General features: G+C 40.7%; 1 long non-coding RNA gene across 1 annotated transcript in view; it reads left to right on the top strand.

Moving 5' to 3' along the window:
- The window catches only part of LOC107185059, a 14,818-nt gene extending 9,111 nt beyond the window's left edge, over nt 1-5,707 (top strand). The window contains exon 3 of the long non-coding RNA XR_001515975.1: nt 5,698-5,707. This is a non-coding gene — a long non-coding RNA (uncharacterized LOC107185059). The remainder of the gene's footprint in view (nt 1-5,697) is intronic.
- The last annotated feature ends 8,868 nt before the right edge of the window (nt 5,708-14,575 follow it).

Genomic DNA, 14,575 nt, shown 5'->3' on the forward strand with positions numbered 1-14,575 from the left:
CCCTCTGTCAGTCTGGTCACCCACAACTGCCCCCCCCTACTGGCCTGGTCACCCCCAACTGCCCCTACTGCTGGCCTGGTTGCCCCTCACTGCCCCCTCCCCCTGGCCTGGTCGCCCCACACAGCCTGCTTTTCAGTCATTTGGTCGTCCCTCACTAACCCCCCGGCTGGCCTTGTTGCCCCACTCAGCCTATTTGGTTTTCTGTTCAGTCATCCGGTTGGTTGTGATGGCTCCTGAGTCTTTATATATATATAGATTATAAAGTCCTTGCTTGCTAACCTAACATCTCTGTCATCTCTAAGTATGTAAGTGTGTTTAATTCTTAAAAATGACACTGAAAGATAAACAAAGCCCAAATGACAACAAAACCAATAACTTGGGCTGAGATTACACATGCTCAACTGCTGAAATTCCAGGTCCCCAATCCCTTCATATCACCTGGGAGAGTGTGTTGCGACCTTCGTGGCGGAGTTCGGGATCTGAAGGAGGGGCCGACACACAAATGAAAATGCTATCCAAGAAATATGAATTTAGGAGACATTGGGGGCCAGGTGGGGTCTTTCTTGAAGAGACACAATGACTTCTGGCCTGGTCTGCCTTTTATTTACTTGAATACACATTTGCCCTTTAGCAATGCATACAGGCATATCAAAGGTAAAGTTTGGTAAATAATAAAAGGATTATCAGGTTAGGGGAATTGCCTTCAGCCACTGCTATCTCAACAGACAAGGTGCTCAGCATCAGCCCTGCTAACGCCCAAGGTCCATCGGCCTTCTGCATTCCTTGGTACACTCTCCTGACAGTATCAGCAAGTGGTGGCTTCCCGCAAGAGTATGTGCGGTCAAATATCTCTTCTTGCCACTTGCTTGCTACTGCAATCACTGCCTCCTTCTTAAGTCCCTATAGCTTGAGCATGGTGGGAGGCTGCTTCACATGTCAGTACCTCCTAGAGATGTTGTTCTTGTGGCACCACCATTACTACCACCACTGCCATCTTTCTGCAGTGCTGTAGCCACTGGCTCAGGGCTGCTCCAGGCCAGTATTAAAGAGTCTTGCTGCTTCTCCTCTGGGTGCTCCAGATGAGGGCCCACCTCTCCTGCTTCCTACTGTTTCTCTCTGCAGAGCTGTATGGAAGCCCCAGAGGAGCTGTGCTGCCAGAATAGTCAGTGCTTCTCATCTGCTCTTGTTCCCCTGGAGTCGGGTCTACGTCTTCTCCAGTCAGGATTTCCTCACTGTCTACAGCCAATGGTCAGAGGATTGATTTCCCCCTGGTGATAGATCTTGTTGACCAAGGACTCATTAAGTAGCTAAGTATTTGCTAAGGACATTTTTATGTGTATAGAATCCTAATAATTGTCAAGAAATAAGGAAAAAGAAGTAAACAAATACATAAAGTAATAAGTTAAAAATAAATGTTATGTTTGATAAGAGTCCTCTGCTTTGAAAAAGTTGACATCTACTAGACTCTATAGGTGTTCTTTAGTCTATCTGTAAAGCTCATTCATCAATTTGACAAATATATACTGAGCAAATGAAAAGTACCAGATTCTGTCCTGTATGCTAGGAATACACGGTAGACAAGATGCCTGCTCTCATGGAGCTCCCAATAAACAAATAAGTTAATATCAGTTACTGATAAGTGAAATATCAGAAATGGTAAGTGATCTGAAGATAATAAAGAAGAATTGAAGCTAATGGGAGGAAAACATTGGATGGGAAAATAAATAAAAACCTCTGAGAAGGTGACATCTGAGTTGAACAACATGAAGACGTGGGAAAAGAAAGTCCAAGCAGGGGGAACAGCGAAGGTATCCTATATAATATAAGCCTAGTATGCAAATTGACTGAACAGTGGAACGACCGGTCGGCGGGGAGCAGGCTGGCGAGTGGGCAGCACCAGGCCAGCCAAGGTGGGTGCCAGCAGGCAGAGGGAGGGGATGGTGATTGAGGCGGGGGGTGAGGGGGAGGTGGTGGTAACCAGCAGTGGCAGGGGGGTGATCGAGGGACGGGCCGGCTGCTCGCCAGCCAGCACCATCGCCCCCATCAGCCTGCCGCCATTCGCCTCCCCCAAAGGGAAGCCAGACTGTGGCTTAGGCCTGTTCCCCATGCCTAAGCTGTCAGTTAGACATCACCTGAGGGCTCCTAGACTGCCTGCGAGAGGGCACAGCCCAGGCTGAGGGACCTCCCGAGTGCATGAATTTTTGTGCACCGGACCTTTGGTAAGATTGTAATAATTCAGGAAATGAATGACATAAGATGATGTCAGAGAGACCAGCTTAGACATTACAAAGCTCCTTACAAAGCTATGTCAAAGAGCTTGGATTTATTTCTAAATACAGTGAAAAGCACTGGGAGATTTCAAATAGGAATGACATTCCGTGATTACATTATTAAAAGGTGTATGTGTATGTGTGTGTTCCAAAGGTAGAATGCATGACTATTCACACCTAAATACCCATCTCATAAAAATAAGAGTTTTCTTCTAGATCACCACAATGTCTTATCACACCTAAGAAAACTAATATTAGTTTCTTAATATTAAATAATATCATAGCATTTAATATACAAACTCATATTTAAATTATTTATCCCCCAAAGATTTTTTTAGATGTTTTTATCAAGCCAAGGCCCAATCAAGGTTCATATATTGCATTTGGTTGTTCTATCTCTGCAGTCCCTTTTAAACTAAAACAATTCCCTTACTCTTTTTCTGTTGCTGATAATGACCTTTGGAAACACCCAAAAGAATACTTCACATCTGGGATTCCTCTGTAGGTTTTCTTATAAGTTGATTTTTATTTGAGTCCCTGTAATTCATGTATTTTTGAAGTTAGTTCTAAAGACTTAATTAGTTCCAGGTTAAGTTTTTTTGTTGTTTTGTTTGTTGTTTTTTTGTTTATTTGTGGAGTTTTTTTGTTTGTTTTGTTTTGTTTTTTCTTTTTTAGCAAGAATAGCTCCTAAACAACACTGGAAATTTTATCTGCATCACATCAGAAGGAACACAATGCAAGAACCTCATATTTTCACTGGATTTCACTTATCATTACTTACTAAAAATAACAATGATCTTTGGAGAAATAGCTGACTCTAGATGTTGGGAAAGAAAACTACGAGGTGAGTTTAGGATATCTTGTTGTGCCAGAAATCAAGGAAGTGTTTGGTGATTTATGGGGACATGTTAGAAGTAACCAGGAACTACTTTGAAAAGAGTGGTAACTGCCAGATTGCTCCTTTGTGACCTTTGCAATTAGTAATAACCTGCATGGTGATGCTTTGTCACTGTGTGAATGTCCAGTTGTGTAATACTCTTGTACCATTGATAATCCTTGCCTTAATCAATCATTTCATTGGGGGTTACAAAATAGTGACTGTTAAATCCTACCACTCCTTCTTTGGCATTCTTTTCCAAAGATGAATTTTCCCTCATCAACTAGGATGATATATAGTTCCTCCTATAAAGGTTAGGTAAATGTTTAGTTATTTCTTTTTACTACCAATTTGAGAGTAAGGATTTATTGAATAGTCACCTCCAATGAAGCAAATGAACTTTTTATCCTTCTCTTCACTTTTTGGGATATCACTATGGACTCACAGATCTTTATGTATTCAATGTTTACAATAATTATAGTCATCTTCAAATTGTCCAAATTTGTCTAATGGGAGTCTTTTCAAAGTAGTTCCTGGTTACTTCTAACATGTCCCCATAAATCACCAAACACTTCCTTGATTTCTGGCACAACAAGATATCCTAAACTCACCTCGTAGTTTTCCTTCCCAACAACTAGAGTCAGCTATTTCTCCAAAGATCATTGTTATTTTTAGTAAGTAATGATAAGTGAAATCCAAAATTGGCTTCAAGGTGTGCTTATTGCTACTATGTTCTTTCAGTAGACAGAGCTAGGAAGGACAGATAGATAGATAGGTAGATAGATAGATAGATAGATAGATAGATAGATGATACACACCTGTATCTATTTTTATTCATGAGTCCATGTAAATATTTCCAATTAAAATTTAATATTATAGTTTTTAATATTCCATGTCCTTTAATATTAGATGTTTTAAAGGAAGAATGAACAGAAGTGAGTAATGAGTTGGATGTTGGCAAGGAAAATAAAATATCAAGAATGACTTCCTAAGTTCCTAGCTTGAGAACCTATGCCTGAGGGGCTACTGCTGTTTCTACCATTTTATAAAGATGGGAAGTAAGACATAGGAGAAAAATCCTTGGGTTGGGCGTCAGGGGTGAGAAATCAACTACATATAGTTCATTTATTTTATTAGTTATAAAATTAAATTATTACGTAGGTATAGAAATGTAAGCTACATTCAAGTACCAGTTAAGATTCAGCTAACAGTGGGTACCTTACAAACACTAATAAGAAAATCACTTTACCCCAGTAAGTGAATGAAACTTGATACCTGAGTATAACTTATTAGGGCAAGAATATCTAGCTCAAACAAAGGGGGAAGAAAAAACTGAAGATGAACATCTTTGGGGAAGTAAAGGAGAACCTTAAAACAACCCTGGAGCCCTAGCCAGTTTGGCTCAGTGGATAGAGTGTCGGACTGTGGACTAAAGTGTCCCAGGTTCGATTCCAGCCAAGGGCACATGCTCAGTTTGCAGGCTCCAACCCCCCACCCCTGCCCCGCCCCCAAGTAGGGGACATGCAGGAGGCAGCCAATCTTTGCAGGCTCCATCCCCCCCCCCTGCCCCACCCCCCCAGTAGGGGACATGCAGGAGGCAGCCAATCATTGATGTTTCTATCTCTCTTTCTCTCTCCCTTTCTCTCTGAAATCAATCAATCAATAAAACAACCCTGGATTTAAAACATGGTAGAGTAATTTGCTAGGGCTGCTAGAACAAACTACCACAGATTGGGTACCTTAAGCACAGAAATTTATTTTCTCATAGTTCAGGAGGCTAGTAGTCCAAGATCAAGGTGTTAAAAGGTTGGTTTTCTTCTGAGGCCTCTCTCCTTGGCTTGCTAATGGCCACCTTCTTCTTGTGTCCTCACATGGTGTCCCTCCATCTGTGTTTCTGTGCCCTAATCTTCTCTTTTTTTCCAATTGATCAATTGATCTTAGAGAGAGGAACGGGGAGAGAGAGAGAGAGAGAGAGAGAGAGAGAGAGAGAGAGAGAAACATCAATTGTTTGCCTCTTGTGTACGCCTTGACTGGGGACTGAACCGGAAATCTGGGCATGTGCCCTGATCTGGAATCAAACCCACCACTTTTTGGTGTATGGGACAGTGCTCCAACAACTGGGCCACATTGGTGAGTGCTAATCTTCTTTTCTAATAAGGACACTAGTCAGACTAAATTAGGGCCCACCAATATGACCTCATTTTACCGTAATTGTCTTTTTAAAGGCCCTATCTCCAAATACAGTCATATCCTGCAGTACTAGGGGTTAGGACTTTTTAATATACAAATTTTGGGAGGACGCAATTCAGCCCATAACACATGGGAATCTTTAAGAAGCTGTGTGATAGAATGAAGATACATGCTTGAGAAAGTTAACAAGTCTTCTCAATAGCTGGGTCTCATTCATGACTGGGCGAAGACAGTTCAGTAGCATTATTACTCCACAGCGGGTTGAGCAAGTTTGAGATGATGATTAAATGCTGAGCCACACATTTATCCACTTTTCTATGGTCAATGATGAATATACACAGAGAAAGTCAGAGGCAGAAGGATATATCCACTCCATTTCCGCCAGGATTTTCTAGGCTTTGAACTTGAGTCATTATGCTTAGCTTGCTTTCTGCCAGGGGGCTGGCATTTTCATCGTGGCTCTTTCCTTTTTCTTTCAGGACAAGTAGCCCCGTGCCAACTGACTCATCTGATACCAGCCTTAACTGTCACAAATGATATGGGAGTGGCAGATTTCATCTATTTTAGTATAGGAAAAATTAAAGAAGAGGAAATCAAGTTTTTTTTTAAGGATGCTAGAAGATTGGCACTTTTACAGATGGGAAAATCAAAGGCCACGGGCGGGGCCGGTGAACCAACTTGCCCCGGGGACTTGGGGACTTGCTCAGATGGCTAAGGACACACCAAGGGCTCCCTCTTTTGACTCTTATCCAGTGTTCTTTCTACTTCACCACAACTAACTAGCTCAGGGTTTAATTTTTTTTCTGTTTAAAAATATTCTTGGAAGTATTGCTTACCAATGATTTAAAATGCCAAAGAACATTCTGGTGTAGTGGTTAAGAGTACAGACTGGTCAAACAAGCCTGTATTTGATTCTCCGTTTATCATTTCCTACCACATAGCCTTGAGAGGATTGTCTAATTTCTTAAAGCCTTGATCTCCTCATCAGTGGAGTAGGGATAAAAATAGCACCTAACTCACAGAATGGTCCTGAGAACTTTAAGTTAGACCATTTATTTAAAATAAATTAAAAAAAAAACCAGTCAGGAACATCATAAATATTCAACAAGTAGAATGTGTTATTTTTCATTATACTACCCTAAAATTGATCAGAATTCAAATTTTCCATTCTGATTTCCTAGGTAAAATGAAGCAAAAATAAATAAGTAAGCAAATAAACAAATAAACATCATTAGTTAGACATCTCTCCATTTCTCGCTAAGAGAATGTTTATTACAACACCCCAGGACGTAGCAGTGGAGCACAAGAGCGAGGAAAACCAAGTATAACAATTGAAAGAAAAGGTCTCACAGCTCTAAAGATAGAAAAACACAGCCTCAGGAGCAAACCAAAATCTCCAAAGCAGTAGAGTAAGAGGAGACAAAAGAACGAGCCTGGGGAAAAAGAAAGTATACTATCAGATCTACAAGCTCAGCAAAAGCATTGGTGCATGCCAGGAGTGAAAGAGACCACTTTTCTAGATAAAAGATAGAGTTAAGATGCCCAAAGAAGTGAAAGTTATTTCCAGCAAGAAAGACTCCTTGTCTTTCAGAGCCTGGGATCCCTTAATGTGAAGAGGTTTGTTCCGATGTAGAGTCACAGGGGGAATTGGACATTAAATCCTGATGGGCCTGCTTCGGTGACACCCATAAAGGCCAGGTAGTCCCAGAGCCCGTGCAATTGAGCCTATGCTAATTTTTTTTTAAAACCATGGATTTCTGCCAAGAGTTGGTTCCAGGGCCCTGCTGGAAAGCCTATCATTCAAAATTAATGAAATGCTATTAGTATTTTAAAGTATCTAATTGTGCACCTGGGAAACTTTAGCTTCAGCTGAAGGAATAGAGCATTTTAGAATGCATGTGTAGTACAAGGGATACTAAAAAGGCTATTTATTTTTGTCAGTCTTTATTGCCTCAACGGATAAGAAGCAAGGCCCAGAAGTAAAAGAACAAACTGAACTTACCCACAAAGCCATCGAGAAGACAGAACCAGAGGGACGCTTCTGGAACAGTTTCTCCCGTTGAAATGAGAGAGAACGGCACTTTCAGTTACGTGGTCACTGCAGTTCTTTGCTTTGATGAAACGGTCACCAATGAGCCAGACCCCTCCACACATTTTGTTCATTTTTTTCCTGCAATTAATTCTTTCTAAAAGCTTCATGGGGAACATTTTACAAGACAATTTAGCAGTATTTATAAAAATGTTTAATGTGATTATCCTTTGACCAAATAACTACACTTCTAGGAAATTTTCCAATAGAAATTCTATCCTTTTTTTTTTTTTTTAACCTACCACACCTCTCTAAGCCTCAAGTTCCTCATCTCCAAAATGGGACTTTCCCCCACATGTGGTTCTTGTAAATAATAGATGAGATAAGCTCTTGGCACACAGTAATCACACTGCAATGTTAGATATCATCATTGCTATGTAGGCATTAAAAATGTGGATGGAACCACATTACTGACAGAGAGAGATGTTCAGAAGATATATTTGAGAAAAGTAAGCTGTAGAAGAGTGTGTATAGTATAACCATTTTTTAAAGAAGGAAAAGGGGAAAAATAGGTATTTGTATTTGCATAGGGAAAACATGTTTGGATAAATATCAAAAGATTGAGATGGAGACTTAGAATTTTTAAAAATAATGTGTATTTTTTAATTTAAAGTGGTAATCACATTAGGATGATAACTAATGTTTATTGTCCAAATCAGTGTGGAAACAAAAAGGAGATAAAGAAATGATTATTCATAAAATGACCAGAAAGAAAAAAAGCATTGAAAATGTTGGTAAATAAAAAATTCTAAAATGCTATAAATAATCCCAAATGTGACAATAATTACAATAAATATAGATTGGGAAAATAACAAACTCTAGATGTGTGAAGATACCTTTCAGGTAAATTTTAAAACACAAATACTAATAAATATATTGATTAGGGAGAGATACACATAGTAAAAGTATAGGAAAAGTGACAATTTCAGGCATTTGGTTGCTTTTAGGAAGAAAAGAAGAAAAACAGTGTGAAAGATGGGTATAAAAAGGATATTTTACATAAAGGATAACTATATCTGTAATATTTTATTTCTTTCCAACAAAAATAAAGTATCTAAAATATAAATAACAGAATATTTGTCTTTTAAAATCCTGGTTTGTTACATCCTCTGCGTTTCTGGGCATATAAAATATTTTTTAAAAATTAAAAACAATTTTTTTAAAGAACTGTACTGAGAATTTATATTTAACATCATAAGGATGATGTCCTGATGGCACATGTATTTTGGATTCCAGAAAAAAAATTCTAAAATTTTAAAGGTAAACATGAAATTAGAACAGACAGACAAAAAATGTGTTTCCACTTTCTACTCATCTGTTAAGGTCACCCACCTATTAAACACTGAAACTAGGTTAAGGAAGATTTTGTTTGAAATTGCCCCCCAAAAATATACATGAAAATGTTTCAGAAGACCAATGGAAACATGTATGCAAATTTAGTAAGTTCTTTAAACTTGGTCAAGAAACATAGGAGCAATTGGAACAGTGATTCAGTTTCTCAGAGAAGTTTAGTTTTGAGCCACATTCTGAAGGAGAAGAAGTTCATGGATTTCTAAGAGGGAACAATTGAGAGGAAAAGGGACTTTGCTGGGGCACAAACAAGAGGCCTCATCAGCAGCATGCAGGGGACAATAGTAGGTAAAAGTGGTTGGAGCAAATTTCCTATTCGAAGTTCTAAAAAGCTAAGAAAACAGATTTAGGTGTTTACATGGACTTAAGTATAGAAAAATGTTGATATACTATCAAATAGAAAATGTAGGCTACCAGGAAAATAGATCTGGCATCAGCCTCACGCTGACTATGACAATCCCCTTATTCACTATATAGCTGCTTGCTCCAAAGCCACAGTAAAAATGTAAAGCATGAAGGCGACATTTAATAGTTGTTTGAAAGGAAAAAAAAAAAAAGGGAAATGCTGAGGAAGAACCATGAGTGAGCCTCAGTTCATTTTCTGTTGGAAGTGTTAGAATGACCTCTCTAGGGTTAGATATAATTTAATAGATTAACACAGATAAATATCCCCCCCCCCCCAAAGGACAATCTACTTTGAAAATATTCCAAATAATGCCATCAAAATATCCTAAGGTTGGGCTGAATTCACCGATCTGCCTTCAAATTAATTTCAGCAAAAGGCTCAACCTAATCTCTGTTTGAGGGGGATGTCAGTGGCTATGACCACTAATTGGAAATTTGTGTCAGTCCAGATTTGTGGCTTATAGCACGGAGGGTGTCATGTGTGTGGCCTGGTCAGTCACCAGGTCCTGCTGCCTCTGCCCGTTCATCACTGCTCACATGCTGAGTCCCACCTCTGTTCCAGATCTGGTCCTTGCCATTTTGCCCAATCACTGAGGCAGCTTCCCCATGGGGTCCCCACCATACAGACCATCAAAGTGATCTCTCTCTCTCTTCCCCTTTCCCTCTCCCTCTCCCCGCCCCTCTTCTTTTCCCCACCTTCCTCCCTCCTCCCTATTTCCCTCTTTCTCCCCCACCCCTTCAAGCGGAACGGATCCCTGCTGTGCTTAAAGCCTGCTTACCACAGGATGCCTCAAGCTGATGTGTCTCTGTGAGTTGCTAGGTGGGTCATAAGCCATGTGTTACTGATAATAAGGCCCCAAATTCCAATGACGTGCTTTCCTCAGCCTGCTCCTAGAATGCCTTCCCCATGGCTCAGTCCCTGGCTCTGCTGCCTGGCAAACGTCTCAGCTCAGACGCTGTCTCCGCTGTGAATCCATACTCCTGACTGCCTCCAAAAGCACACGTTATTCTCCCAGGCCTCGCTGCACTTTGAATGGACTTCCGAATAAGACTTGTCTTGTTTGGATGCAATTGTTTATACTACCGTCTCCCACTCTATTGTAAGAAAGCTCAAGGACAGAGCCCATGTCTTGGTTCTTTTTACAGTGCCAGTAAATAGCAGCTTCTGGTACATTCTAGGCACGCACTGAACACTAACGGATGTTCAATGAATACATTCGTGCTACCACTGATATACGGTACAGAGATTGCCCAGCTAAGTAGATCAACATTTCATCTTTAATCTTATTTACATGAGAAAGTAAAAATAAACCAAACTTATAGAAAGGTTGGTGGTTGCTAGAATTGTTGGTGGAAGGAACAGGTGTAGTGGATGAAGGTGGTCTAATAGTAAGAAGTCCTGAGGATGTAAATAAAATATAGTGTAGTGATTGTAGCTAATCCTATATAATAAAAGGCTACTATACAAATAGACTGAACAGCAGAACGATATGCTAAAGCAGCTCAACTGCTTGCTAGGATGAGCACTGACCACCAGGGGGCAGATGCTCCTACTGGTAATTTAACTTGCTTCTGGGGTCCAGCTGATCGGGACTGAGCAAGATGGCCAGACATGCCCTGGAGCCCTTCCACGTCCCCAGCTGACCAACCTCCCACACCCCTCCCCAGCCCCAATCGTGCACCGGTGGGGTCCCTCAGCCTGGCCTGTGCCCTCTTGCAATCCAGGACCCCTCAGGAGATGTTAAAGAGCCAGTTTCAGCCCTATCCTGCAGGCCAGGCCGAGGGGCCCCACTGGTGGACAAATTCGTGCTCCGGGCCTCTAGTTTTCCTTTATAAAAGTAAAGACCTTGATTATTGGCATGGAGAAGACACTAGATTCATGAGAGGAGAGAGTGGTCTAGGAATCTTTTCTATGATCCTGTAACTAATTACAGATGAGTAATTAAAGAAAATTAGCATCCATAAAAATCGACCGCAAACCAATAAGGATGGTGAGTTGAATCATAAAAATTCCATGCTGTTTATATTTCCCCACACACAGCTGCAGTTATTTTAAATGGAAAAGTACAAATATTGGGATAAAAACATTTAAGCTACAGAAACAAGAAACTCTAAAAGCTAATCCTGCCTAAAGGGCAGAATTTAATTCTATGCTAAGCTACTGTATGTGGGATTAAGAGGCCTGGTTAACCAAACATTTGAGAACAAGTAATTACACCGAATCTCTCTATCACAGATTTGTCTCACACATAATTTACACAACAAGCCCACAGAGGGGGAAAAATGAAACGCTGTTTAAAACATTTTTCTTCCAGCCACAAATTCTTCAGGCTTACTCTGTTTTTTTTTTTTCCTTATTGAAAACTATTTACTCCTATGGTCTTGGGTTGAATAGCAGTGGGGTATTTTTTTCTCTGATATGTAGGGACAAAGAAAAAACATCTTTAACCTATTGTTCTTGGCTGTGTCCTCCGAGCCCATCTTTGGCATCTAAACGTGGAGGTGCATGGTCCCTGTAGTCGGTTTATGTAATACTTCAGTGTAGAATGGGCAGGCAAGGGAATACTTCATACATTCAGTTGTTCATTCAGCCGATACTTATGAAAAAACTTCCACGTGTCCAGAATTGTGCTGGGCTCCCAGGATACCAGTGAACAAGACAGTGTACCCACCCTTGATGAGCTCACAGTTTAGTAGCAGAGACAATTAAACCAACAATGACAATGATAGGATACACAGGGAGTTCGTTGCAGGGATCTGACACCTGTCTGTGATAGCCAGGGAAGGCTTCCAGGAGAAGTACTATCTCAGCTGCATTTTCAATGACCTGAAGGAGGGTAGGAAAGTGGAAAATACAAAACTGAGGAAAGAGCTGGGAGAGATCAGAATATGTGGGGGCAAATGCGAGTAGACGGGGCAGGGCAATGCTTATTGATGGAGTAGATGAATAGTCACAAACAGATGGCTAAGCAAAATGTTTCTGTGCTCGGACGCCAAGCAACACCTTCTCCGGCCCTCCTTCCCGCCCCACCAGGGACACCCACGATAAAGAGAAAAGCTGAGAGCCCAGGTGTGTTTAAAAGACACATTAAACTGTGCAGCAGCATCTTGTTGGGCTGATTCTGGCATTTGCTCTCCTTTCAGCATTTTGCATGAGGGCAGGGAGAGATGTGCCATCAAACCATAACTCATCTGTACCTCCAGCCTAGCTCTGGCTGCCTGTCACTCAGGAACTGGCAAGAGCCTTACCTGGGGCGAGGGATGTAACCGCATTGTGCCACAGTGCTTCATCGTCTCTGCAGAGAGAAGTAAGCGTATATAAAGTGCTCAGAACAGAGCCTGGCACAAAGCAAATGCTCAGTAAATGTTAACCATTGTTATTGTACCGCACATACAGAATGTTCCGTTGAAGCTAGCTACTTAAGTACCCAGCACACCATTGCTAGGAACTGGGCTCAGGAGTAAAGTTTTGTTGTTTAATGTCTTTGGCACTAGCAGGAAATTAAGAAAGTTAATGCTGTGAATGCAAAGGCTGACCTTTGGTGGACTTTCAAGAGTTACAATGGAATTTTTTGTTTATATCCATTCATCCAATATTCATTATTCCCACCCTTATTGAATGTCTACTGAATGTTGGGCCTGAGGGTACAACGATATCTGAGTAGGACTGAAATGTATTACTCATTCAATACAGGTTTAGCAAGTACCCAGGAAGTGCAAGTCGTTGGTGAGGATAAAATGATGTGCTAGAGTAGACTCTCCAGCAGAAGGTGACATGTGCTACATGGAGGCCGGGGCCAGAATAACAAACACTTGCTGAAAACTTTCTTTATACCACGTTCTGTACTCAGTGCCTTACCTGGATGACCTCCAAGTGCTGGGGGAGTTGAGAGGATGGAGATATGGCTCTGAGTTGGGGTGAGCGAAAAAGCTTCATAGAGGTGGGGACCTTAAGACAGTATCTTAGCCCTGGCTGCTGTGGCTCCATTGGTTGAGCATCGCTCCGTGCACCAAAAGGTTGCCAGTGTGACTCCCAGTCAGGGCACATACCCATGTTTGGTTTCTGGTTGGGGTGCATGTGGGAGGCAGCCATTCTCTCTCCCTCTCCCTTCCCCCCTTTCTCTCTCTCTCCCTCTCCCTCTCCTTCTCATCAATAAAAACATTTTAAAAGTATTTAAAAATAAATAGAAAACATTTTAAACACACACACACACACACACACACACACACACAATCTTAGAAGATACTTGACTTCTGGAGCATTATGCTCAAAACTAGTTTTACAACCTAATGGGACCAATGGCTTTTTCTTGGTACAAAGGTTATTTTAACAAAATATCCAATATAATGGGATTTTTTCTACTAAAAAAAAATTCACCTGACAACAAAATAGAACCACTACCAACCAGAGTAAGAGCCCAGTTGTTGCTTAAAAATTAACCACTTCCCATTACACTGTCAAGGCTGCTAGTCATCTTGCCTGCCCCGCGGTTTCCCATTCCATTTCTCCTGAGTGCTCCTGCTTTTCCACACGCCACCAGGAACACGATTACAGCACACTCTGCATCCTGTTCCCAATTATTGGTTGTGTAATTTATTGATAAAGCAAAGCCAAATATGAGTAAGCAGGAAAGCCTAAGTAGAAGTGAAGCACTCAGTGTCCCAATAAGGAAAATTTCAGGTCTTCAAAAATAGAAAACCAGTGATGCATAGTTTAAAGGCCTTGTCACTGAAGAAATAACCCCAGTACTTAATAAACCAGAAAATGGATTAAACAGATGGGGCAAAGCTATCAGTGGCAGAGAATGGGCACCTCAGAGAAATCAAATGATGTAGAATCAAAATGACCCTGGCACACATGAAAGGATATCGATTTGTGTCCTGAAATGAATGTTGTAGAAAATCTGTATGAAAAGGAATATAAAATCAACCACAGAGAGAGAACGTAACAGGTTTGGGGCTGATACAGAATGCTAGAATCCTTTTTCTGATTAATTAGCCAATTTAGTTAAAAAGTTGATTGGTATGACTTTTTTTTCTTTATTGAACTGAGCACTTAAGTGAATCAACCTAAACAATAACTTTTAGTAGAGTGTAAATATGGCTTTATCCTGATAAACTTGCCCTTAAATATATGGAAAACCTTTTTTTTTTTTTCATAACAGAGAAACCACCTCAACAGCACAGGTGTCTATATATTCCTCTTTGCCTACACCTATCTGGACATAATTAGCTGATCATCTACACTTAGGTCACCTCATTTTTGCCTTATGGGAGAAACAGTAAAGGCTCAGTATGTTTAAAAGTGAAAATTGTAGGATCAAAAACTCAGTTGAGAGTGTCAGTGAGTTGCTAGATGATCCTTACTGGATCACTTAGCTTCTATGTGTCCTA

This window comes from Myotis davidii, unplaced genomic scaffold, assembly GCF_000327345.1.
Source record: "Myotis davidii unplaced genomic scaffold, ASM32734v1 scaffold162, whole genome shotgun sequence".
In the NCBI taxonomy this organism is placed as follows: domain Eukaryota; kingdom Metazoa; phylum Chordata; class Mammalia; order Chiroptera; family Vespertilionidae; genus Myotis; species Myotis davidii.